Source organism: Marmota flaviventris, chromosome 7 (assembly GCF_047511675.1).
Source record: "Marmota flaviventris isolate mMarFla1 chromosome 7, mMarFla1.hap1, whole genome shotgun sequence".
Taxonomy (NCBI): Eukaryota; Metazoa; Chordata; class Mammalia; order Rodentia; family Sciuridae; genus Marmota; species Marmota flaviventris.
This window is the reverse complement of record NC_092504.1, coordinates 89725082-89749576: the sequence shown is the minus strand read 5'-3', so window position 1 is coordinate 89749576 and position 24495 is coordinate 89725082. Positions and strand designations below refer to the sequence as shown.

The 24495-nt window shown below is 41.8% G+C and overlaps 1 protein-coding gene, 1 long non-coding RNA gene and 1 other non-coding gene across 5 annotated transcripts in view; 1 reads left to right on the top strand and 2 right to left on the bottom strand.

Moving 5' to 3' along the window:
• Positions 1-617: 617 nt before the first annotated feature.
• Positions 618-24495, top strand: part of Sgms2 (sphingomyelin synthase 2) — an 86634-nt gene continuing 62756 nt past the window's right edge. For 2 of the 3 annotated variants that reach the window (XM_071614486.1, XM_071614482.1), the window contains exon 1: positions 905-1134. The gene's annotated coding sequence lies outside the window, so the exon portion shown is untranslated. Of the gene's footprint in view, positions 664-904; positions 1135-24495 lie in introns of those variants that run through there. The other variant, XM_071614485.1, reaches the window with a different exon arrangement.
• LOC114092913 (uncharacterized) lies at positions 6805-9431 on the bottom strand. The gene is made up of 2 exons (XR_003582822.2): positions 9228-9431; positions 6805-7154 (listed from the first exon to the last, which is right to left on the bottom strand). It is a non-coding gene; the product is annotated as an uncharacterized lncRNA (long non-coding RNA).
• On the bottom strand, positions 21836-21934 carry LOC114092923 (small nucleolar RNA U13). The gene has a single exon (XR_003582829.1). It is a non-coding gene; the product is annotated as a small nucleolar RNA U13 (small nucleolar RNA).

Below are 24495 nucleotides of genomic sequence, written 5' to 3'. Positions count from 1 at the left end.
TCATCCGCGAAACCACACACAGCCACCTTGTGCCCCCAAATCTGGAGAAAAAGCGCAGTGCTCAAATGAGTAAAGAACTACTCTTCCAATGTTTATTTTGGTTATTTTTTTTATCCTTACCTAGAAGCAAATCAACTAACAGGACAAATGGAAAAATGGATAGTATCATTAGCCTCGAGCCCCTTCCCGTTCACTTAGAGGTGCTACTAAGTGGGATGACTAACATCTCTAGGCAATCCTGTGATGTTTGGAAACCCACCCCATTGACCTAGGCCAGGGAGACACCCTTTGAATCAACCCGGGTTTCCCCAAACCTAGTCACACCATCGTCAGGAAACAGTTTCTGCATCAAGCGGAGGTGCGGGGGTGGTAGATCCCTTTCCAGCCCCACCCTGAAAGTTGCTAGGAGTGACACCTTAGGAACTTTCCCAGTTAGATCCAAGTCACCGCTCCGGGAGGTCTGCGCCGGGCGCTCAACCTCTGCGAACCCAGCCAAACTGCCCGCTGTGCCAAGCCCCTCCTTCCCTGCATCTTTAAGGGCCGGGAGAGGGGAGGGTCCACTGGGATTTTCTTCTTAAGAAGTCGCGCAGGTTTTTCGAGCTCCGCTCTGCGCCAGGAGAGCCACAGCAGCGGGAGCGGGCGCTGCCGCCACCGAGCCGGAGGGTGAGTCAGTGTTTGGAAATGGAGTGGGCGGGCGAGGGTGTGCGAGAATGAATGATGTCAGGAGCGCGCAGGGCGCGGGCCGCGCGCGGCGGGCGGGGAGAGCGGGCCGCGGGGCCGCGGTAAACACCGAGCGCTGCGCCGCGCCACGGGCTGAACCCGGCGGGGAGACCCCGCCCTCGGAGCGCGCGGAGCCGCCCTCGGCCGCCCGGAGCCCGGCCAGTGGTGCAGCGCCGCCGAGTGCGGCCTCGCGGGTGGCGACCGCGGGAGGAACCGGGAGAGCTCTTTCCCCTCGCGGAGCCGCGGTGCGTGAGGACTAGACCCCGAGCAAACTTTCTGGCGGCTTAGGCCTGGGGGTGGCGGTGCCCGGGACTGACCGCAGCGGCTGCAGCAGCGGGCTGGGTCCCCTGACAGATCCTCCTCCCGGGAGCAAGTGCCTACAGCCTGGAGTGTCGCGAGCTCCACTGCGAGCGGGTAAGGAGCGCCCGGAGGGGCCGCGGGGAGGATGGGCTGCGGGGCTGCGGAGCTGCGCGTCCTGCTAAGCGCGTGGGGAATGGGGGGGAGGTGGATCCCCAGCCTTAGATGTGGCTCTAATATTCTGCCCCCACCCGCCCCGCCCCAGGGCATCCTTCCTCGGATTTTTGTCGGCCTGAGGAAGGCTGTGTGACTCAGTCTCCTTGCTCTGATATTTCAGCTCATTCATTTGCAGCCCATTTCGGGTAACCATCTGCTGGCGTTGGAAACACACAGGTTAAACCATAGCTTGTCCAGGGCCACTCCAGAGGTCAGGGCTGAAGTTCGGGTGGTGGAGGAGGGACTTTTTTTTTTTTTTCATCTCGAGAGACATTTACTGATGATGTGTGAAGGAACACAGCTCTGGGCTGCTAACACGGAAACCTTTCAACGTTTGGCTATCAGATCTGCACCCCTTGAAGTGGGACTTGGTTTCTTAGGATAGATAGGTGGGACTGGACCCCTAGTCAACATCTGTGGGTACAGATAGCCAGTGAATAGAAACCAACTCAGATTTTGTAATCATTTATTTTTATTTATTTCCATTCCTCTCATTTAAGTCTTGCCTCCTCAAAAATGACCTTAAAACCATTTTGGCTAAATTTTGAAGAGAATCAGCTGTTTAGTATCATTGGGGCTTGGACATGGATTTTGAATTGTCCTTAACTTTTCAATTCCGTGGCTTCACTCCTGGTCTCCTCTGTTACCAGTGGGTTCTCAGGTATATGAAGCTCTCTGAACCAGTAAAATGGGATTATAACTACTTCGGATGATTATGAGGATTCAATCAGGATTAATAATGAGAACAACAATGATGATTAAAGCACATGAGACTTAATCATAATGGCTGGTACAAAACAGATTCCAACAAATTGTAACTGTTTATATATAAATAAGACCACATTACAGCTGGTTTAGGTAATGATCAATTAATTTCCACAGATTTTTATACATATATGTAAACCTGGTGGGCTGGGGTTTAGCATGTGAAATCCATTGGCAAGTTCCTTGGCGTTGAAAGAGGAAAGTGATATTTTCAGGAAGTCAAACGTTTCAGTGTGGATACCTGAGAAGGTTTTGATTCCCACCTGTGTCATAGGAACTGCCACTCACTGTTTAAACCATGTCAGGGCAGTGACTGAAAGTTACAAGCCTGCAGGAAGAAGGGATGTGTGGAAAGCTCTACAACTTTACCCCTTCCCACCCCACACACTCTTTTTTTTTTAAAGAAGCAGAGTAAAATTTCCTTTTTATAAACCTTTCCTGGGTCTGCTGATAGTCTTCTGGGTGAGGTCGGTTCTTTTACTGGTTAATATTTAATTTGGTTTCTTTAGTTTCATTTTTAAGTAAAGCTGGTTGAGTTATGACCTGGAGGGAGCCATTTGGAGACCCTTAGGTTATTGCTCCTGGGAGGTGCTCTGTTTCACTTTTCCCAGATCCTGGTAAAAGCCCCAGGAAATATTTGGAAGAATCTGAAGCTTTTGCTCAGATCTTAGTGAAAGCATTTGTTCTTATTCTATGACAACAACTTTGATGGTATAGAGAGATCATGGACTTGGGAATCAACCAGACCCAAGACTATTTAGGTGGTCATTTATTAACTGCTATTTTAAGGAAGTTACTCAAATTCTCTTGGGTGTTTGTGGAACTTTAAATGAAATATAAAGAAAAAATAGAAATAATCTTATGTATATTAAAATAGTGAAGTACAAATGAGAACTTTTTTTAAAGTGATACTTTGAGGTAAGATATTTATTATTATTATTACATGGGAATTGAACCCAGGGGCACTCTACCAATGAGCTACACCCCCCAGTCCCTTTTATTTTGAGACAGGAACTCAGTAAGTTGCTGAGGCAGGCCTCAAACTTGGGATCCTCCTCCTAGGTTGCTGAGATTACAGGCATGCACCACAACCAGCAAGATATTTCTTTTTTCTAAAAAAAAAAAAATTATCAAGAATTTTGGAGTTTCAGACTTTAAGGCTTACTGATCTTTTTTTTTTATTCACATGGTAGATTTGAAGCCTGAATTACTACTATGAGATATTTATTCAAGTCATTTATTTGCTGAACACTTAGTAAGCAACTACTATATGCCAGTCATTTTGCCAGATGCTACTGATGCTAAGAGGAAGGAATCCCTGTTACTGTCCTTTAAACCTATAGTCCAGTAGAGAGAAACCCCAGACTTTAATTATGAAGAGGGAAAAGGAGTCAAAGAGAAGAGGATTAGGGAATTAGAAGGAAATAAGTGATTAGACTGTAGATGGGTGCCTCTCACTGATAAGGAGAAATCTAGTGGCTTTCTGAAGGTTCTTGAATTGAGGCTCATAAATCCTTATGAGGCTGAATAATGCAGGTCTGTCTAGCTTTACCGTTTAAAAAAACATTAAAGACAAATGACCTCTTAAGTTTAAGCCATTTTAAATGGTCCAGAGCAAGTTGTTTAAATGAAATCTGAAGGCTCAGTTTAGCTCTATCAAGACTTGTTTACCGTGAATAAAACACTATGGTAGATCTTTAAGAGGATTACCACTGTGTGCAAATATCCCCATTTATTAGTTTTCCTCATATTATAAGCAATGTGTTACTATGGAAATTTTAACCACCCAGAAAACCACTTTACATTATTTATTCTCACTGTTTTCCACTCACGCACACACAACATAAAGAGGTAACATATACTGAGTTTACTTTGGGCCAAACGTGTCCCCTGCATTCATGTAACATTCATGTAACATCTCATAATCCCCACTCCAACATTTAGAGATAGGTACTCTTATTACCCCCTTTTTATGAGGGAGAAACTGATTTATGGAAATTCAGTAACTTTTGTGAAGTCTCACAATTAGGAAGTTGTGTTCTGCAAAACTGGGTTTGTTCTTTATATTTTATTTTCTGCCCCCCCCCCCCATATGGACACCACTTAGTCTCTAAAATACTCTTCTATAGCATCGTTTTTTTCTTTTCTACTACATGGCTGCATGCATCTCAACTAATCCCCTATCGTTGGATACTTAGTTTGTTTCCAGTTGTCATTATTTTAAGCAGCTCTGCTTTAAATATCTTCCTAGCTTTATCTGGAGATCCATGAGTATTTCATTTTTAAAAAAGAAATTTTTCTTCTATAATTTACTTCACTTTTTAAAAAGTGAAATACATTTAATTTGGTTACCTTTTCTTTTTTCACCTCACAGTATTGGGGATTGAACTCAGGAGTGCTCTACCTCTGAGTTATATCCCAGATCTTTATTTTATTTTAAGACAGGGTCTCATTAAGCTTCCTGGGTGGGACATCAACTTGCAATCCTCCTATCTCAGCCTCCCAAGTAGGTGGGATTACAGATGTGGGCCAGTGAACCAGGTAATTTAGCTGCCTTTTAAAGAACCATGTTCAGAAATACAGAATCTTCTCTCCCCCCGCTTTTATGTATTTTATTATTATTATTATTTTAAAATATGTCCCTGGGGATCAAACCTAGGATCTTGCATATGCTAAACACATACTTTATCTCTGAAGTATATTCTCAGTCCAGGTACCAAGGATTGAATGACAGGGCACTTAACCATAAGCCACACTCCCAGACCTTTTTATGTCTTCTTATTATTTTTTAATATTTTAGCTGTCAATGGATCTTTATTTCATTTATTGATATGTGGTGCTGAGAATCGAACCCAGTGCCTCGCACATGCTAGGCAAGCACTCTGTCACTGAGCCACAACCCCAGCCCTTTATGTTTTGAGACAGGGTTTCCCTAAATTGCTGAGGCTGGCTTTGAACTTGCAATCTCCTGCCTCAGCCTTCTGAGCCATTGGGATTATCCCCGTGTGCCAACATGCCCAACCTCCTTTCTTTTTAACTTAAAAGAATTTTAACTTCTGTTTTTCTTTAGTGAGTCTCATAAGATTTCAGCAAGAGGATCAACCTCTGTGGAGCTGCACAGCAGGGTAGTAGCTTGTTATTCAAGGGATTATCTGATGAAAAGGGAACATAGGAGCTCTCTTAAAGTACTGTTTGTGCTTTTGTTATTGGCCTGTGGAGCTAAACTTATTTTTTGAGGTATTATAACACAGTGGAGCAGGGCTAATTTTGCCAGGCAGCTCTCACAAAGAAATTTTACTTCCATAGTACCAGTGAGGTAAAGTATTTCCAGACATTTCATTTAGTAGATTTATCACTAGGTTTGGAATAAGTTGCATCAATATCAAATAAATAGGTCATCTTGAGTCAAAATTTTAATTATAGTCCCATTTCTAATGCTAGTTTATTTTTTCTTATGATTTTCATAAAGCATGCTTTCATATAAGCAGTGTTAAATTCAGCCTCTTCATCCAGACACCCAGATCAGTTCAATTTATTAATTTCCAACAATGACTTTGTGATCCAAAGTAAAATTTAAAGAAACAGCTATTAGAATTAAGTGTCAAGGGGATCATAGGTTACTTGCTAATTGGTTTGCCCTATTGCCCAACCTTTATATCATTTGGTGTTTTGCTTATAACAACTTGAAATTCAGTCTTATAATTTTCTGTTTTCATGGATTTCATTTAAATTGATAGTATAACTTAAAAATTTCAAACCAAACTCATGTGTGTTCTTTTTTTCTTTTTCAAGAAGCATTAATTAGCTGGGCGTGATGGCACACACTTTTAATCCCAGTGATTTGGGAGGCTGAGGCAGGAGGATTCCAAGTGCAAGGCTAGCTTCATCACCTTAGCAAGACCCTGTCTCAAAATTAAAAAAAAAAAATAAAATAAATAAGGTGTATTTGGGGGTACTGGGGGTATAGCTTATAGATGAGGGATAGAGCACCACTGGGTTCCACACTCAGTAACCGCCCCCTCCCCCAAAGCATGGACTCATTAACTGGATTCTTGTATGTATACAATGTTTTTAAAAAAGTGAGTCACAAACTAAAATCATTTAAAAGGGAAATGAAAGTCAGGCTACTTCAGGGCAAGTGGAGAGACTTTTGAGGGTCCTTCAGGTAAGTGCCATTTCCCAGCTGGTGGGCTGTGTTGAAGTTCATGTCTCCTGGTTCCTTTCACCTGTGGAAAAAGCACCTGATGTCAGGGCTAGCCTCAGGCAGTGGTGGAAAGGAGTTTAAATACCTGCCCTGGGGGTGTCCAGCTCCAAGTTTACCTGGCCCTACTTGCCTAGGCCCAGAAGGTATTCAGTGAGTATCTGAACAAAGGTGGTTGCTATCCAATTGAATCCCTGGAAACAGAGACATCATGCCAATGGAAAATTGGGATGAGTACCTACCACAAGAATTTAATCACCTCTTTTCATTAAGATGATTGGAAATTCAAGATATGTAGGAATTAAACTTTAAAAAAAGCTTTTCCACCCGTTAGAAGGGACTAATGGGAGGGAGAGCCCTGGAGGTGGGAAGGCAGCTACAGACAGAAAGAAGGGAATATACCAGAGGGTGGTGGTGCCTCCCCCCAATGGAACTGTGGTCCTGGCTGTGTTGAGATCCTGGAGGGCCCAGTTGGGTGGGGTAAGGTGGATGAGTATACTGCAATGTCACTTCTTCACAGATCCACACCAGCGAGGTGGCATAAGGATTCTTTTCCTCACCTGGGGATATTTTTAGTTTAGGTAGTCTGATCGAACATCTTGAGATAATTTGAAAGAATGAGGTTTTATTTAGGGGGAGGGAGGAGGGTCAAAAACCAAGTAAGTGGTTTTAGATCACAGGCCACTTAACCCACTGAGGTTCTTCCGAGAAAGACCTTTATGTTGTAGCCCATCCCCACAGAGAAGTGCAGACCTTCAGGAAGACTGGCAGCATTGGCTGATGCAGAGTTCAGCCTTGGAAATGCAGGTCAAACATTGGAGTTGGCTTTTCGAGTTCCACCATACGCAGAATATGAAGGTAGTGGGTAAAACAGCGGTGGTTATATAATGGTAGCTCCCATGAGATAGGCACTCCTGTGGATTAGGTAAAACACTGTCTTTGTTTCCAGATAGACCTGAAAAATAGAAATTGTCTATTGCTGTGGAAGTTTAGAAACAATGTAGAAAGGGTCTGCACCCAAGGCTGTAGAGGTGGTGGGAAGCAAATAGGGATTCAAAAGTGGGCCCAGTTCTTTGGGGTGCCCATGCCCTTCCCAGCATCCTTCCTGGCTGTCTGACATCTCTTTGGAGATATCAGGTTTTGGGGCCTCTGTTTTGATAAAGAATTTGATGTCTTTAATTTTTAGTTCTTTGGCCTTTATGTCATGAAGGAGAACTGACAGGTTTTGTGTGGCAGTCTAGGTTTATGATCATCACTAGGTTTATCACTAGGTTCATTTACCTCTTAGGGTGACCATACGAATTAATGTGACTTGGTGGGTATAAAATATTGAGAGTAATACCTGGCTCAAAGTAAATGTTCAGTGGCTCAGGGTTTTTTTGTTTGTTTGTTTGTTTTGTTTTTGCAGTACTGGGGATTGAACCAAGGGGTGCTCGATCACTGAGCAAAATTGTTTATTTTGAGATAGGGACTTGCTGAGTTGCCCAGCTGGCCTCCAAATTGTGATCCTCCTGCCTCAGCTTCCCAAGTGGCTGGGATTACAGGTTATGCACCACCATACCTGGGCAAAATCAGATATTTCTCATTAAGGTAACTTGTTTTTTTCTGTAATAAATATCCATGTGTTATATCTTGCCTGTACTGACAGGGTCTGGATCCTATCCCCCCACTAACCCCTTCCCCTTTCCTTTGGGGCTAAAATAAAATGATTGAAGTGAGTTGTACACTGCCATTGAATTTTGAGAATGTTCATAAGAAGTATGTGGCATCAGCTGCAAATGCTGAGAAGCTTTGGAAGTGCAGTTATAATATGCCTGCCCTCCTCTCAGCAGATGCCAGGAGGGCTAGTCTAGCACAACTGGTACTGTCCCTCACAGAGTGTTGTACCATGGACACCACTGTCCCAGAAAATGCCGGGGCCATTAAGCATCACAAACCCCACTGTCCTCGCCAGTGCTGTGCGTCTTTCTTTAGGAGGCCCTGAGACAGTTATTTAACACAGCTGCTACTGTCTTCTGGGATTCGTGTCTGCTCAGTGAGTTGTTCTACCAAGTCATTACTACCCCAGTAGTTGCTACCAAACTTCAATAGCAGTGTAGGGCTTTTGTTTTTGTTAAATTAGTATTTTAGAGCACTTCTGGAAGAACATCATTGCACATATTAACCTGTATATAAAATATGTCCTCTATGATGGATTAGTTAGGGCTGAGAAGTATGCTCCCTTGGAATAGTTTGGTTGGCAAGTTATAAGCAGCAAGCAGGGACATTTAAAATTTTTACTTAACAAATACTTAAGTGCTCATGAGGTACTAGGGTTTGTCCCGAGTACTTAGAACTCGTCCTCATTTACTCTTAAAACATGAGGGCAGATATGTTCATCCCTGTTTGAAGGATCCCCATTTGAGACGAGAGAGTGGCTAAATCACTTGAGAGTAGGCAGTAGGGACCTTCGAGTGTAGCTCAGTGGCTGAGTGCTTACTTAGCAACCCCAAGGCCCTGGGTTCAAGCCCCAGCATCACAAAAGAGTGAGAGTGTAATGGGTCTTTCGCAAGGATTATTACGTGTGAGAAAGAGCCTCCATCAACTGCAACACCCTCTTGCTTGGCAGCACAATTAGCATTCAGGTCTATTATCCAAAGTCATGGCTGCTTGGTAATAGATACAAATTACCAAGCAAGAAAGCAGGCAGTTGGCCTGTGATGTCTAACCTCTGCCTTGTTGATGTAGATCTAACAAGTGTCTCAGTTTCGGCCCCACTTGTGCATGCAGTTTGTTTTTGTTTTTGGTACTAGGGATTGAACTCAGTGGCACTCAACACTGAGCCCAATTTTGTATTTTATTTAGAGATAGGGTCTCACTGAGATGCTTAGCGCCTCACTTTTTGCTGAGGCTGGCTTTAAACTCATAATCCTCCTGCCTCAGCCTCCCAAGCCACTGGAATTACAGGACGTGCTACTGTGCCTGGCACCCATGCAGTTTTATCAAAGGAAAAAATCACACTTGTCCAAACTTGCTATCAATTCCTTACCATTTACCACATGGGGAGGACTACATCTTGATCATATATTGGAATGCTGTTATTGAAGTGGGTTGTACGCTGCCATTGGATACGAGAATTCAGTGAAAGACTTGGGGGCTTCATTTCCAGAATGGTATTGTCAAGCATTTCTCTCTCAAAGCTTCTGAGCGTTTGGTCAGCCCTGGTGCGAATCCAGGAAGTGAGCAGTGCCCTCTCCCATGTCCAGGATGGGCACGCTCAGCTGAGCAAGAAAAACAGAAGTCTCAGACCTGCTATTTGACAGAATTTATGTTTTGCTTTTTAGCTTTAGAATTTTTAATTTTTAAAGTAGTTAAAATCCTTATCAGAAGGAAGGAACTTGTCCACATGAGGTTTCTTTCACTGTTTTCTAATTACTGGTGGGGTGTGGGGTGGGTAGTGGGCAGAACAGTGGCTCACCAGCAACGCTCACATGCTAATCTCAGAACCTGTGACTCTGTCATGTTACATCACAACGAGAAGTTGAGATTATCCTAGGTCATTGTCGAGATGGGCAAAAGTACAACATATGTAGTCAAGGGGAGAGATAAAGAATGTCCATGCCCTTCTGCCCTTTTCAATGCTTTATTCACTCAAATCACTCAATACAATTTCACTCTATAGGTTCTTAATCAAGGAATGACAATCCTTAATGGTGGGCACTGCAACAGACATGATCAATTCAAAGCAAACAATTCTAAATTAATTCCAAGCATTGCAAACACGCTTAATCATGACAAACTTATTACAGATATTCCCTCTGCATGCTAAGCTGAAGTGCTAGTTTTAAACTCTTAAGTCTTAGGTCTTAAGTCCAGCAAATGTACATTCAGACTGCAGCGACCAGGTCAGGAACTGATAGAGGCTTCTCCTGGGGTGGAGTTGACGGCCGGATGAGGAGAAGGTTGTAAGGAGAAGTCCTTTTCTCACCGGAGTCAAGAGGATGCTGTAAAGTTTGAGAGCCGTGAGGACAACACAGAGGTTCAGGCAGATGACAAGGGTTGGGATGTCAGTCCAAGTCCTCATCAGGCTCTCAGGCTTTTGTGCCTCAGTGTCGGCTGGCTGAATGTCTGTTCATTTGCTCTATCATTTATGCTAAATTTTGGGGCTTCTGTCCGCCCTTTCAGTACCTATCAGCTGTTACCAGGTTTCTGAGGGATGTCTGTTGTTCTGAAGTCAGGACATCTGGTCTGGTGGTTTCTGCCTGGTCCCTCGCCTCTCCATTTATCAGGACGAAGGCAAATGACAGAGACTTCCCTCTGAGTTTTATCAGGGTTGTGGGGAGTGACTTATTTTATCAGGCTATGCCTGATGACCATGTTGGAAGGCTCCGTAGGCGTGCCTGGTGGGGACTGCAGTTTTATTTTTAAATGGAGTTACTTAGGCTAAGGCCCTTCTTAGGGCCATCCTTACAGTCATCTGGGTGGGCCCAGTGTAATCACAATGTAAGTGAAAAAGGGAAGCAGGTTAGGACACGAGAGCCGGCATCCTTAGAAAAACTCCAGTGTCCATTGTTGGCTTTGAAAGAGGAAGGCGAGCCAGGTGTAGTGGTACTCTCAGCAACTTGGGAGGATGGGACAGGAGGATTGAAAGTTTGAGGCCAGCCTCAGCAACTTAGTGAGGTCCTGTCTCAAGGAAAAAAAAAAAGGCTAACATATTGCTCAGTGGTAGAGAACCCCTGGGTTCAATACCCAGTTAAAAAAAAAAAAAAGAGAGAGAGAGAGAGAGACAAATGAACTCAGAGGATAGTACAATACTTTACTTTTTAAGAAACATAGGTGGAAAATTAGCTGGGTGATTTTGGAAACTGAAAAACTGTAGAGAGATTATTTTCATATTTACAGTTCTTTTAAATGTATTCTTTGTAGATTTTGAGTTACTTTGTTAGACTAGGGGATACACATGTGTGTATGTGTGCATGCGTGCCTGTACATTCAGACTGCAGCGACCATAGAAGATGGATTGATTATTTCCTCTTATCAAAAGGTTTGGAAAAAACCTGATGTAAGTGAAGTCTTGCTGTGTGTTCTAAAGTGCTTTTGGAAAAGGTCCTCAGTTCTCTGATATACAAATGTCCTGTGCTCTTGTTAAGGGTACAGTGCTCTGTAGGACTGACTCATTTACATGCATTTTATCTTCATTTAGCTACTCCTAGTTAATAATTTGCTCTTCCCTTTGAGTTCCTGTATTACCATAGCAAAATACCCAAGATTATCCACTTATAAAGAGAAAAGGTTTGTTTTGGTTCACAGTTCCAGAGGTTTCATTTCTAATTGGTTGGCCCTATTGCTTTGGGCCTATAATAAGACCTACATCATGGTAAGAGCATTTGGTGGAATAAAAGTACTCACCTCATGGCCAGGAAGCAATGGAGAGGAGGGGGTCCAGGGTCTCATAGTCCCCCTCAAGGGAAAGACTCCAATGACCTTAGGGCTTCCCACTAAATCCTATGAGCAAAGCTCCTACCACCTCCTAGTGGCACCACTCTGGGACCAAGCCTTTAATACTGAGTGTTTGGGGGACATGTAACATCTAAACCATAGCATCTTTGTAGCGGAATAAGGATGCCTTCACTATGTAAGTGGCCAAGTAATTAACCTTCACTGAGACCAGAAGGGTATCTGTTCTGTTTCTCATCATTGAGAAATTAATCAATGATGTTCTCTGTTGGATCTTTTGTTAATGTGAACCAGAGCTCCAGAGCTTATTTCTCCTGGGTGAACTAATGAAATACTTTCTGGACTTGAAAACACCAGACTCTGTATCATTGTGCTAACCTGTGCTCAGAAGGTACCCCTCCCCTGAGAACCCAGTGCTGTCCAGTGAAAATAAGAGATGAACCACCCATGGTGGTTACATATGTAACTTGAGTTTTCCAACAGCTACATTGCAAAAAGTAAAAAGAAACAGGTGAAATTGATTTAATACATTTAATTTAATACATCAAATTATTATATTTAATGTTATCAATATAAAAATTCTTGAAATTTCTACATTTTTTTCTGCATTTGAAATCTTGTATGTACTCTACATTTAATAGCACATCTCTTCAGATTGTCTGCATCTCAAGTGCTCAATAGCAACTTCTGACTAGCAGCTATTGTATTGGGCAGTATAGTTCAGACCAATTTGTCCCATATGTATCTGAAGAAAATCTGTTAATGGTTGCTATCTTAGTCCATTTAATGTTTCCAAAACAAAATACCTGAGGCTGGGTACATTATGAAGAAAAGAGGCCTATTTAACACACAGCTCTGGAGATTCAAAAGTATAGTGCTAGCATTGGTACCTTATGAGGGCTTCATGCTGTGTGACAGCATGATGGGTGGTTATCACAGGGCAGGAGCACCTGTGAGAGTGACAAACAGTGCATGCACAAGACCAAATGTAGGGTGGCCTCACTTGGCAATCTGCTCTTGCTGTAACTACTTCAGTCCCAAGAGACCTAACCCACTCCCAAAGATGGCATTGGTTCCTTCTGAAGGCGATGCCCCCTAAATTACCTTCTAGAAGGCCTCGCATCTTAAAGATTCTACCACATTTCAACCCACACTGGGGACAGGCTTCTTGCACATAAAGGTTTGGGGGACCCACTCAAACCATATCCAAACCATAGTAGTTGCTGTTGAATGACCTTCTTGAATTGTAGTTCAAAACCCATGTTCTACCATGGAGCGGCTCAGAGCTGGAGGTAGTGGTGCACACTTGTCATCCCAGCTGTGGGGAAGGCTGAGGCAGGAGAAGCTCGAGTTCAAAGCCAGCCTGGGTAATTTAGCAAGAGCCCTGTTTCAAAATAAAAAATAAAAAGTGTGTGGGGAGCCAGGGACAGTGGTGCATGCCTGTAATCCCAGCCGCTCTGGAGGCTGAGGCCGTAAAAGGCTGGGGATGTGGCTCAGTGGTTGAGTCCCCCTGAGTTCAAGCCTAGGTACCAAAGGGAAAAAAAAAAAGTGCTGGAGATGTTGCTCAGTGGTCTTACCTAGCATATGTGAGACCCTAGGCTTAATCCCCAGAACTGCAGGGGGAAAAAATGAAGAAAGAAAGAAAGAGAGAGAGAGAGAGAGAGAGAGAGAGAGAGAGAGAGAGAGAGAGAGAGAGAGAGAAAGAGAAAGAAAGAAAGAGAGAGAGAAAGAAAGAGAGAGAGAGAGAGAGAAAGAAGGAGAAAAACTGGTTCTGGTACCTTTTGCCAGTATGACTGAATTGACCAAAGAGTGCACTGAGATGTTTCTCTAAGGTTATCAATTGCTTGAATTTGTGAATTTCAAGGCCAGACATGCCTTGGCCTGTAAACAAAAACTTGAATTATTAGATTTGTGGGTCTAGGAAAGATGACGGCTCCTATGCCTTCGTGTCTGCACCAGTCTCAGCCCTAGGGCTTCACGACATCTACTCCTCTGGCACTTGGTCGTCCACCTGTTATCTACTGCCACCTTCACCCTGCCATTGCTCTGTTTATATGTGACATGATGTTTACTCATTAGTGCTCTTGTTCAGATGTTTATTGTGACAGTTTAGGAATCAAGGCCACTGTAAAACCTGGATCAGAGAAATCATTACTTGATATCAAATATCAGTCTGCCTGGAACAGAAACCATTGGAATGTAAGAAGACACCAGCACAGTAGATTCAGAGCAGGGATGGGTAAGGGGGGCAGATGAGGGAGACCATGCAGTTCTGTGTGGGATTGGGGGTACAAAAGAAGGATTTCATAGCTGACAATTCCCCAGCCATCAGGTAAGCTGCTGTTCTCCCCAGGTTCTCTGGACAGGTTGCCTTGGATTCCATAAATGTATTGACTTTAGCAGATACTTGTACATAGGTGGCTGAGGTACATCCTTCCTCAGTTCCTATGGAAATTGATTGGTGCACTCCATACAATGTCGGTTGAGCACATGCTATATAGTAGACATTTTTGATCTGGGGATTCAGCAGTGAACGACACTCAAGTTTTCTTTAATGGAGATTGTTTGAATGTGTGTGTGAAGAGAGGCAAAGATGCTAAAGAAAGGAAGAATGCCAGGATGATACGCAAGGAAAACTCATCAGTATGTAAATTTAGATTGGGACTAGTTCCTTGAAGGAAGTAGAGAGAGACTGGGGCTGCCAACTGTGGCGCAGTCAGGGAGAGAGATTTGCACTGAGATTTTGAAGGATGAGAACACTCGGCAGAGGACACACCATGTGCACCAGAGAAAGAGCTTATTTACACAAGGAGTGGGAAGTCTAGCTTCAGCAGATGAGCAGCAGGATAGGTGAGAGGTAGATGTGGCTTGGCTAGCAGGTCCAGGGTGGGTAGGGCTTGCATACTTTGTAAGGGGTCTAAATCTCATTACAAATCCCATGAGAAGGCATTATGAAGTGTTATAAGAAGGGCATGATCTGGTTTACATTGTGATTGCAGCCCTCTGGCTGCTGGGCAGAGAGTGGGCTAGAAGTGGGTAAGAGTAAAGACAGGAGATCCTTTAGGAAGCCATAGCAACATTCTGTGATGCAGCTTCAAGTAGGTTGATGACATTAGAGATGGAAGATGGTGGATAGGTTTGGGAGTTTCAGGGATTTAGGGTAGTATGTATGACATGAGAGAGTAGGAGAAATCAGGCATTTTTTCTAGTTTTGGTGGGGGAGCGAGTTGTAAAGAATGGAGTTATGGTTTAGCTGTTGGTTAGTTTGAGTTGCTCTTTAGTCATCCCCATGAAGACATGTCACCTAGCCAGTTGTGATTGTGACTTGCATGTGTGGCTGAGAGCAGGGACAGGGACAACATAGAAATGGTACATAATGAAGTCATGGGACATCTGGAACCTAGGGAGATTTTGTAGGCAGTGAAGCTTTGAAGAATAGCAAAGTGAATTAAGGGGATGGAGTTGTCATTGAGGTAGGGGACAGAAGAGCCATGTTCTAGATACCAAATGAAGAGTCTGGAGTCATCACATCAGTTCTGTTGTTAAGTTCTTCAGGAGTTGAGTATGATGAGAACACAGAGTTTGTTAGGTTTAGCAATGTGTGGAAGAGGTTTGTATTTCCTAGCATGGTGCAGATATTCAATACATATTTGCTGGATTAATGAGCTGAATATTCTTCTTCTTCTTCTTTTTTTTTTTAATGGTGGTGATGGGAATTGAACCCAGGGCCTGACACATGCTAGGAAAGTGTTCCACCACTAAGCTACACACTAGCACCCTGGAATATTCCTTTTTTTTTTGTTTGTTTGTTTGGTGGTTGTAGATGGGCAGTATGCCTTTATTTTATTTATTTTTTTGTGGTGCTGAGAATCAAACCCAGTGCCTTATATGTGCTAGGTAAGCGTTCTGCCGTGGAGCTACAGCCCCAGCCCCAGTCCCTGTAATATTCTTGAATACTGCATTTTTACTTGTTCTGTCTCCCTCTGTGTTCTTTCAGGCAGAGGCAAAGGCAAGGTATGACTTTCCCATTTCCCAGTCAGACTGCTGCCCTCCTCCCACCCACCACCTGCCTTCACAGCCACCGCCTCATCTGGATCTGGGATGTCTTTGGCCTAGGATTCCATGCCTCCTCCTGCACCATCCCCCTCCCTCTTCTACCAAGCCAGTGGTTGATCCTGAAGCTTGCCTAGCTTGAGTTTTCTCTTTTTGGGTATTTCATTTGTACTCTGTATGAGTCCATTGGGAAAACCTGTGGAAATCATGATTATTTTCAGAAATCTCTCTGCTTTACCTGAGTCTCTTGGGTAGAGTCATCTGTACATCTTCTCTATTCTCTTCACCATCTTTGAAACTTTTTTGTTCCATTGTACACTTGAGTGTCTTGAAGCCCTAGAAAGTTTGGTGTCGATTGGTGGGGTGGTAATTGACTGTGGCGCCTTCAAAAGGGTTCTTTCTAGCAAATTTTCCTTTGCCATTATTGCTTTTGTTGTTTTGCGGTATAGGGGATTGAGCCCAGCGCCTTGTGCGTGCTTGGCAGGTGCTCTACCAGTGAGCATGCCCAGCCTTTTTATTTTTTATTCACTAAATTGTTCAGGCTGACCTTGAACTTTTGATCCTCCTGCTTCAGTTTTCTGAGCAGCTGAAATTAATGGGCCTGCACCACCATACCTGGCTCCCTTTGTTTTTTCTTTTCTCTTTTGATAGTTATTTTGCCACCGTGGTAGTGTGGAAGTGTCTTTTCTTCTACTCTACTTCCACCATTTTGTTTTTTACTTCATATCCTGCTCTCATTATACCAGCTGTGGAGATAGTAAGCTCCTCGATAATGGAGGCTATTCCTTTAGGTGAGGGGTAGAAGTGACAGGAGAATATAAATCTTGTTTTCCTGCAACTGTTTCCTACTAACAAAAATAATCAATCCTACTGGAGACAGTGGTATGGAAGCATCTATATGAAGTTTGCTTGTGTCTTTAGAAAAGATCGCCTTTCTTGTTTTTCTTTTCTTTTCTTTCTTTCTTTCTTTCTTTTTTTTTTTTTTTTTGGTTCTAGGGATTAAACTCAGGGAAACTTGACCACTGAGCCACATCCCCAGCCCTATTTTGTATTTTATTTAGAGACAGGGTCTCACTGAGTTGCTTAGTGCCTCGTTTTTGGCTGAGCCTGGCTTTGAACTTGAGATCTTCCTGGCTCAGCCTCCCAAGCCACTGGGATTATAGGCGTGTACCACCGTGCCTGGCAAGATTGCCTTTCTTAAAGAAAATATTAATTGAAGATTATGGTATTATTGGAGCTTACTTCCCTATTTGAATACTTTTCTGTTTATTCTTTAATTTTCATCCTTTGTTTAATAGAATGTTGCCCCATTTGGAGAAAATCTTTTGTGGACATCATTTTTTTAAAAAATTCATCTCTTCAAATCTTTTTTAAAAGCTCAGCTTTACAAAGTTGACACATTTGCATACTATTCCATCTGATTTCCACTTCTTGAATTCTTGTAGTTTTCCCTGATTAAGGTGATCCCATGTCCTGGTCGGTCCAGAACAACCCAGTCTCAGAGATTGGATGTTAAAGGCTCTTTCACTTTCAGCTGACCTACTTTGGATTAAAATATATGGTCACCCTAATTAAAGACAACATTTAATTTAAAAAATTGAGGGAATGAAGTATTTTATGTATTTTTGTGTTAATTCACATAACTTTACACATGACACAAACACTTTTTTTTTCTTTTACTTTTTCCAACTAAGCTTCTAGATTTTGATCAGATGTCATGGTACTGCAGGAAAATATTTCTTTTTGTTCTTATAAGCAAGTCAAAAGATTCTTTTGATAAAGACAGCTCTGAGTTCCCCATGATGTATTTTCACTAATATTCATTTCACTAGAGTAGGTTTTGACCTAGCTCCTCCTAAATAGGCAGGGGATTTTTTTTGTTTTTTGATGGGGGGAGCAATATTGTACAAACACTGGCTATTTTTATTTGAAAGAACTTTCCCATATCTCATGTTTGATTTTTCTCTCCCTAGTACATATGTTCATCTCTTGTTGCAGATTTTTTTTTATCCTCCTAAATGTGGAATGGGTTTGCTCATTGCTTCATCTCTCTATTAGCAGTTCCATTATTCACACATTTGATGACAGCAAAACAGCCACAGGGATAGGAAAGATCTTTTAGAACTTGAACATCTTGAGGAGTCAAAAATGCCATTTCGATGGACAGTCTTTCATTTCAAAATATTTATATTCCTTCCAACACTGCCCCCCAGCTAAAAAAAAAAAGATGCTGTTCATTTGTAGTTGTTAAAACAAAAAGCCCTGTGAATATCAAGCTGAGACTCAGGCTTGGGAATTTATTTGGGATGATTTAACCAACTCAGCAGACTTGAGCCCCTCTCTGGGTTCCTCTATCACTGTCTTTCTCTCTCTTTTTTTTTCCTAATACCACTTCTCTAAGGAAGCTTGATAGACAGGTTTTTCCTAACTGATTTCCTAATTCTGTGAAATTTGAATGCCCTTTGAAGAATCACAAACCAAATTTTCACCTTTCAATCACAGTGTTTTCACCCAAAACTCATGTTGAAATTTAATCCCCAGTACCAGGTACTTAGAGGTGGGACCAAATGGGATCTTTAAGATGTGATTGGATCCTGAGTGTCTGTCCCTTGTGACTCAATTAAATCCTTTTATGAACTGATGGGTCATTGATTATACAGGGGGTAGCTTTGTTGCAAAAACCTCTCTGGCATGCTTACACTCCTCCTGCCAGTCTGCAGGGAGTCCCCACCAGCAAGAAGCCTTTCGCCAGATATGACCACCTGATCTTGAACTTACCAGCTTTCAAAATCACATGTCAAATAAACCTCTGTTCCTTATAAATAACCCAATCTCAAGTATTCTGTATAGCAACAGAAAGCAAAACTAAGATACCCCTATTGAGAATCTATGGTCTATCAAAATGCCCTATTGAGGGCTCATTTGGGGACAGTGAGAAGTGGACTTTCGTTGAGTTTAGCTTAGTGTCCTTGGATCTTCAAATGGATTGTACATTTCCCGACACAGACCAGATCTAGTAGGTACAACATTAGTAGATTCCACTTACTATGGCATTTTTTTTTTTAATTTTCATGAAGCTGGGGAGGGTGGAATGAAAAGGTTGGAAGTTAAGAGCTTGAAAATTCTTAGATGGCCTAGTGAGTCTAACTTCTTTATATGTAGGTGCAAAACCAAGATTATTAGGAAAGGTGGGATTAACTAGTTTTTTTAATCCAGCAGAGTGCTATTTCCAGGGCTGTCTTGGTAAGGACCATAGGCAGGAAGATGTGGAATACCTAGAGGAGGAATTCAGGTCTTAATTCTGCAGCCCAAGGATTTGGATGTGTGGAAAGTTGTGATTAATTAGCTTGGCAGACTCTTCAGTACTCTAATGGCACAGAGTGGTGGAGATGGTGACAAAAGTGCTACTCACAGGAATGAAGAGGAAGAATCTGATGATCAGTTCTGCATCTCAAAGTTAGCATAGCATTTGTCTCCAAAGATGATGTTAATATGAAGAGAGAAGAAACTTGAACTTAAAATATGGGCAACTGGTAACTTTTTAAGGGAAGTAAATTAAGGTTGGATGGTCATTGGGACTCTTCTGTCATTGAATTGAAATTATACATGTCTAAAAGATATACATTCATGGAGGATAATTCATGTAGTATATATTAGTGGAATGTAGGGAATGTACTTGAAATAAAGTGAAGGAAGCTATAGCCCAGGGACCTTTCTCTATATCTGTTTCTGTGTGTTAAAGCATGTGAGAGAGAAATGTAGATCAACCTAGTTCTAATTGTCTGGGTAGATAGTCATGGAAACTAAGATATACCCACCCGTCTTAATGACCTCTTGTCATTTCCAGTTGTATCTCCATGATTTTTGAGGGTAGGCTCATTCTACCAAGCAGATCTCAAACTTTTGTAGTTATTACTTTATTATTTCTTCATGGGCCACTAGTCATATGTAGACCTTGCTTTTCTTTTTTTCCCACTTTAAGACTCTTTATCCTGTAATGTAATCCAGCCCCACTTTCCTCTCTTTTTAAAAATCTTTCTTTTGGTTGTTTTGGTTTCCTTCTTGAAATGTAAATTGCCTTTAATAGGTGAGAAAAGAGCAGGAAAATTATGAAACTTACACGCAGAAGGATGGGGTTGAGAAGTGTTGTTTAGAGTGGTTTCATGGGAAAGACAAACTGAAGGTAATGGGTAGTACTGGTCCCTGAGTTTCTTTTCTGTTTTCCTTGCCCTGTTTGTACAGGCACTTGAACTCCGGCCCTCTTTGCTGTCATCACTGAAGAAGGCTGAATTTTTTATTTTACATGATGTACTTGAACCTTGCTTTTACTAGAATGCTACCTGTCAAACCATCTTAGGGTTGGATACATATTTATTTTTATTTGGGTGATTAATTAGCTGTGTTTGAATTCTAAGAACCCTTTGATCCTTTCAACATGAAACTTGAAGGACATTTTGACAAAATGCTTCTTTAAAAATTATTTGTCCTCAAAAACATTTTTATTCATTCAAATAATAGTTGATTATCTTCTAAAGAGAGTCTAGATGGACTCCTTATCCATATCTAGGAGTTAACAAATACAGCTAGCTGCCTGATGAACTGGCCTTATTGTTACTTTATAAACCATAGTGTTACTAATAGTTTCCTGACACTGTGTTTGGAAGCAGAAGTAGCAGAGGTAGTGCAGTGTCAGCTGTGAATTGCCATGGATGTGCTTGTCAACAAGGAGAAGCAGAGTTAGCTGAGGCTGTCATGGCAACGGGTGATTAGGGTTGGAGTACTGAGGTCAGTCCTCAAGCCATCCTTCATCCTGAGGGTACACTCACTGGGAAGTCTCAGAGACCTTACATCCTGTGGGTTAGTGCTAAAGAGGAAATTCATCCTGCATTGCTTGGAATACTGTTTTGTGAAGGGCATTCATGGAGACCAACTAGGTTCCCTATGTACTTCTAAATTGTAGATATAATTGACAGAAACTCTCAGGAAGTCCTTTGAGATGTTTGTATTTAAAATCACAGTAAAATAATTACGTGAAATTTTGAAAATAGCAGAAAAAAATATCTTTGGGTCTGTGGCTGTTATTTCTGTGGTCCCATTTTTGTCTTATTGGCAAGTATGTATCGTGTGAACTATGAAGACACTGTCAGTTTTCAAGAGGTGCTTAAAATACCTCTTAAAAATCATCTTGGATTTGGCCAGGTGGAATGGCCAAAGTGGTTATGTTATTAAAAAAGATTTTTTTCTATGAATGTCTGCTCTTAGCAGGATGCAATTTTATATACTGAAATGATCCAAAGAAATGACACTCAGTCCATCTCTTCAAATAGCTCCTTTTTAAATGGAACCTTACTACAGTCAAATAAAGATTAAGTAATTACATTTCTTTCAGTTGCTAATTTGTGTAGCTATTGGTTTTGGTTTCTGATGGAGACTGGACCATCTGTTCTTTCCTCCCCATAGCTTGGGGACAAAGCGAATAATCAGTTGTGACAATGATTTTGATTCTCCTAGAAAAGAGGAAGGGAAGTCTTTCTCCCTGTCCCCTCAAGTCAGGAACAAGCCAGAACTCTTACATGCACTAGCAGCTTTGCTGAGCCAGGAAGGGGAACCCCTCTGGAGAAGTGAGGCAAGAGGCTCCCAGCCAGTGAGCGCCTGTTGTGACTCCCTAGGGAGTCTGTCCCTGGGGCCACAGGACAAGGCCAGTGATGTTTGTGACAATCTGCAAGGTGCGTAGGAGGTCTAGGTTAGAAGAAACTCCCTTTTCTGAGCCTTTGAGAACAGTCTGGCATTGGTAGTGAAAATAGGAAATGCTCCAAAGAGAGAGTGACTGTCCTGTATTCCAGGAGCCTCTGATCTGGCAGGGAGGAAGGGGAGTGTATATGGTCATTATTTCATTCAGTGTTGTTGCACCCTGTTCTCCTGCATTGCCAACGTAGTCCATAGCCTCCAAGTGAGCATGGTTACAGTGAACCTGATGGGAACCAGCAAGCCAAAATGCAAGAAAGCCCTCCTGCAGGAAAGGGTTTACAAGAAAGGAGCCCTGTTTGGTAGCATGGATTCCTTGAGGCAAGCAGCTAAGAAACTCTTAAATTAAGGGGTCCTTTAATGTGAATCAAGAATATTCTTGGTGTTTTTTTTTTTTTTCCCCATGAGACAAGTAATTACTGAAGTCATAACAAAGAGGGAAACATATTTCACACAACAGCATTAAACACCCCATCATCAAACTTATGAACCAAAAAGGATTCCAAGAATGATTTTAAGGGATGTCCTAAAAATGTCATTTTGGAAGCAAAACAAGTCTTCTTGGGTTTGGTTTCAGGAAGGTATAATTTTGCAAGTGCACACTTCGTATTTGTGCTACCCCTCCCCCCATATGTGCTTGTGCTACACACTGAAAAGAGTTTTCATTTTAGCAGGGCTGCTTAAGAGGGGCCCTGCCATTTGCTTTACTAAGTAGCATCTTAACGAATTTGTGTCCTAGTTGGAATCCTATAGTATGTAGCCTTTTCAGTGTGTGTGTGTGTGTGTGTGTGTGTGTGTCCGTCCCTGGGGATTGAACCCAGGACCTTGTTCATGCTAGGCAAGTACTGTACCATTGAGCTAAAACCACAACCGTTTTTTTCATTTTCTTTTTTTCTTTCCCTTTTTTGTTTTGTGGTGATGGACATTGAACCCAGGGTTTTGCCCTTGCTAGGCAAGTGCTCTACCACTGAGTGACATCACTAGCCCTATTTTTTTTTTTTTTTTAATTTGGATACTTGGTTTAGCCAGCTTGCTCAGGCTGGCCTTGAACCTGTGATCCTCTTGCCTCAGCCCCCCAGGTAGCCAGGATTACAGCTATAGTGGCATGCGACACCATACCCAGTATAAATTTGTATGTTGAATATGAAAACCTATAGAAGTCAGTGCTGGAATTGCAACCTGACCACCATTGTTTTGTCATCATGGAACCATATTCAGAATGCTCTGTATGTTTACAAGGCTTCAGTAAGCATTTTAGAATTATAAAGCAGATTTAAGTCAGTGATTATGTTTGAACAGATTATCATTGTTTTTAAGGTATGTAACTGGGGGCTGCTTTTTCATAATGTTGCAGTATTGCTTTAGAGCTTAAATCAGTATTTGGAGTGCTTTAATTTTGAAAAAAAAATGTTGCTGTCTTTATTACCGAGAGTTTATAGCTAATTCTGAGAAGTACTATTTTTGCAAATTAATAGGCGTTTTTTTAGAGCAGTTTTAGGTTTACAGAAAAACTGAGCAGAAACCAGTTTCCATATTCTGTGTCCCCTGCATGCCAGTGTCCTCACATTAGTGGGTTACACTTGTTACAGTTAATGAAACAATATGATACATTGTTATTAACCAAAGTCCATGGTTTACAATAGAGTTCACTCTTACATTATGGGTTTTGAAAAGTCTGATGATATGTGTCTATCACTGTAGTATCATGCTGTCCTAAAAAATCTCTGTCCTTCATTTTTTCATCCCAACCTTCCTTATCCTTTGGCAACCACAGATCTTTTTTTTTTATTATCTCCATAGTTTTGCTTTGTCCAGAATGTCCTAGTTGGAATCCTATAGTATGTAGCCTTTTCAGATTGGCTTCTTTCATTTATCAATTTGCATTTAAAGTTTCCTCAGGTTTTAGGGGCCTGATAGCTTTTCTTTCTGTACTTAATGATATTCTAGCTTGGCATGATGACACATGCCTGTAATCCCAGTGACCCAGGAGGCTGAGTCAGGAAGATCACAAGTTCAAGGCCAGCCTCAGCAACTTAGTGAGATTCTTCTCTAAATAAAAAAATAAAGGGGGTAGGGGTTGTGGCTCAGAGATAGAGCACTCGCCTAGCATGGGAGGGGCACTGGGTTTGATCCTCAGCACCACATAAAAATAAAATAAAGGTATTGTGTTCACCTATAATTTAAAAATAAATATTTTTAAAAAATGAAAAATAAAGCCGGGCATGGTTGGCACACACCTGTAATCCCAGTAGCTCAGGAGGCTGAGACAGGAGGATCGCGAGTTCAAAACCAGCCTCAGCAAAAAGTAAGCCACTAAGCAACTTAGTGAGACTCTGTCTCTAACTAAAAATACAAAATAGGGTCAGGGATGTGGCTCAGTGGTTGAATGTCCCTGAGTTCAATCCCTGGTACCAAAATAAATTAAAAAGAAAGGGGGGGGGGGGCGGGGGTAGGTAGGTCTGGGGATGTGGTTCAGTGGTTTAGTGCCCCTGGGCTCAATCCCTAGTATAATCACAATCATCATCATCATCATCATCATCTGTTGTATGATGCATCATAGTTTATTCATTTTACTTATTTAAGGACATTTTGGCTGCCTCCTATTTTCAGCAGTTAGGAATGAAATTGTTGTCAACATTTTATTTTTTCTTTTTACAGATTGTTGATTTTTCAAGACATTTGGTAAATACAGAGGAGTAACTGTTGCCTTGTCACTTGACAAGACTATGTAGTTGTGCAACATGTGGCAAGCTGTCTTTCAAATTTGTATTGTTCTGTATTTTCACTGCAATGAATTATAGTTCCATTTGTTCCACATGCTTAACAGCATTTGGTAGTGTTAGTGTTTTGAATTTTAGCTATTGTATATAGTGGTATCTCATTGTTTTAAATTGTAGCATCCTAGTGACAGATAGTATTCAACTCTTTTCCTTATGATAATTTGCTATCTATATATCTTCCTCAATGGAGTGTCTGTTTAGATCTTTTGCCCACTTTTTATTTAACTTTTTTTTTTCAAAATGTTTTGTAGTTTTAGATGGACAGCATGCCTTTATTTTATT